This window comes from Marmota monax, unplaced genomic scaffold (assembly GCF_021218885.2).
Source record: "Marmota monax isolate L192 unplaced genomic scaffold, Marmota_monax_Labrador192_F-V1.1 WCK01_AAM20220418_F8-fsc00318, whole genome shotgun sequence".
Taxonomy (NCBI): Eukaryota; Metazoa; Chordata; class Mammalia; order Rodentia; family Sciuridae; genus Marmota; species Marmota monax.
The window spans coordinates 387,977-390,695 of record NW_026692274.1 but is presented as its reverse complement, the minus strand read 5'-3'; the positions used below and the strand labels follow the sequence as shown (position 1 = coordinate 390,695).

Genomic DNA, 2,719 nt, shown 5'->3' with positions numbered 1-2,719 from the left:
AATGCACAGGGACACAGGGTCCTTAATTTGCATAGTTTTAGCTTTGATTAACATCAAATATGTCCCACTGTCCTGTGACTCCAATGAATTGATTTGGTGCTTTCATTTCATTAACTGCTGAGTGGTAAGACTTATCTTACTTAGTTTCTTGGCAGATTGTGCAAATCATTACTGGAATTAGGAAAGTAATTTGAAAAAGCATCAGTATGTAGTTTTAGCAGTAATAAGAATGAAATGAGGCAGACACAGCCCACATGGCTCTGGGTCGCTGTCCGGAGTCTGGCCTGGAGGTGCTGGGGACCATTGCTTGGCATCTCTCAGGACCCAGGTGGTGACTGCAGCAGGTGAGCACCGTGGCACAGATCTCCATCTACATGATCAAGACCTCCAAGGGGGTGCAGGTCAACGAGGCTGAGTGCACCACCATGGGACTGTGCTGTGGCCACTTGTGAGACAGGTTTTGGCTGGTGATTAAGGAAGATGGATTCATGGTCACTGCCCGGCAGGAGCCTTGTCTTTTGCTGGTCTCCATCACTTATGAGAGCAACTGCCTGATCCTCTAGGCTCCCGACATGGAACAGATGGTTTTGCCTGTCAAGCATCCTTCTTCAAACCCACTCAAGGACTGCAGGCTATTTGGCCTTGACATTAAAGGCAGAGACTGTGGGGATGAGGCCACTTAGTGGTTCACCAACTACTTGAAAAGAGAAGCATACAGGTTGGTTCAATTTGAAACAAGCAGGAAGGGAAGAGCATCAAAGAAAATTTTCCCTTTTGTACAGAATTACAAGGTGGCTTATCCAGACTGCAGCCCAATCCTGAAATAGTATTTATTTATAGATATTCAAGTTTTTGTTGATTTTATGATGAATCAGGAAGAAAAACAATGAAATAAAGCAGTAAAATGGCCCTGTTTAAATTTTAAAGGCAGAAGATTTTTTTTTTAGTAGATGCCAGTCATTAGAATGGAAGCAGGTTTCAGTGAAAATGGAACTGGAAGAGAATAATAGTATAGAATATTATGTAAATAATGATGCAGAGTAGAATTTACACTGGGAAGATCATTGTGTTATCAACAGAATGATCAAAACAATATTATCATCTATGAAGAGTAAATCTTCCTACGACCTAATGTTGCAGATAGTGAAACTGTTGTTTCATCATGGTGGAAACCCATTTCAAGCTAATAAGCATAGAGAGCACTCAGTGGATGAAGAAGGAACAGAGGAATTGGAGTTACTGCTAAAAGGAGAGGTCCCTTTTACTGATGATGGTGAAAGTTATACTGGTTGATTTTAGATAATTTATATTCAACTGTTCAACATTTGGTAGGTCATTATGGATTGATTTTGTAATGCATAAAGTTTAAATCCTGTAGAATAATGCTTGATAGCTCTTATTAGAATCTTAGCTACCTAAAAATTGCATAGTCAGTAATCTAGGTTTTTGCTACACACACATTGTATGAATGGGATCCTAGTGTTTTTCACCCTCTTTCTGTATTTTCTATACAAAAAGGAACTGTTCCTTTATTACATTCAAGCATATTGTAGATCCTCTCCCAATGCATAGTTGCCCCCTGACTTCTTTTCAGTCTATTCTGTATTATGGCCCTAAAGAGCAAATCCTGTCTTTTTCTGGCATTAATGAGTCATCTTCAAGCTGAACATTGTTGTAGGATAAAGGCAATTTCCTTATAAACGGTGTTTTAAAAAGGAACATTCAAAAGAATACAATATTTTTTCTATTATCTTGAAGAAAATCTGTTTATAGATAGAAAATGTTCAATCATATTTCAGACAAAAATCAATGATATAGAATTCTAAGCCAGGCACTGTAATGCCAGCAGCTCACAAGACTGAGACAAGAAGATGGAGAGTTCAAAGCCAGTGTCACCCAAAGCAAGGTACTAAGCAACTCAGTGAGACTCTGTCTCTAAATAAAATGCATACTAGGCCTGGGATGTGGCTCAGTGATCTAGTATCCCTAGTTCAATACCCTTTTCCCCCCAAAAAATCTTAAATAATTAATGTATGCAACTAGATGTTACTTAATTTCATCTCAGACATTTTGGGAAAACAACAGAAAAGCATCTATAAGTGGAAGCACAAAAGTTCTACTTTTTATTTTATATGATACAACTTTAGTTTTCACCTGTTAGGACACCTAAAAGACCCCACCTTCTGAATAATACATCTTTATTGCCTTGCTGAACAAAACTTAGTTGTCAATATAGTCCCAACTCATTACAAGATGATGCCAAATTATGATAAGTAAAATAAGGAGGTTCAGAAATAAGAGATTCAGCAGTGATCACTTACTACAAAAGAAATATTTAAATAATAGCTCTAGATATCAAATTGACTATAAATGTAAGATCACATAGGACAAATAAAAACAATCAAATGTAAATATCAAGTTAAAAACTTTGAGAAAAGATAAAACTAAAGTTTTAGTAAAATTGTGTTTCAAATACGGAAGGCTTTTTAATGACATTCTATGATGGTTGAATAAGTATAGTTACAAATGCTTTTGAAATTGAAGATACAAGAACTATCATACCTAACATTAAAGAACAATTAATGTCCAACAATAGTCCATGGCAGAAAGTTGATAATTTTGTGGTAATAAAGGGCATATAACTCAAAGCTGAGATTAAATTGTGTTGCCTTCTTAAGCACTGGGTAGTACTGTTCAAAATATGTAAAACATGAAGTTG

The 2,719-nt window shown here is 36.6% G+C and overlaps 1 pseudogene; it reads left to right on the top strand.

The window, feature by feature from the left end:
• The first annotated feature begins 254 nt into the window (after positions 1-254).
• Positions 255-827, top strand: LOC124089748 (mitochondrial amidoxime reducing component 2-like; annotated as a pseudogene).
• Positions 828-2,719: the final 1,892 nt, after the last annotated feature.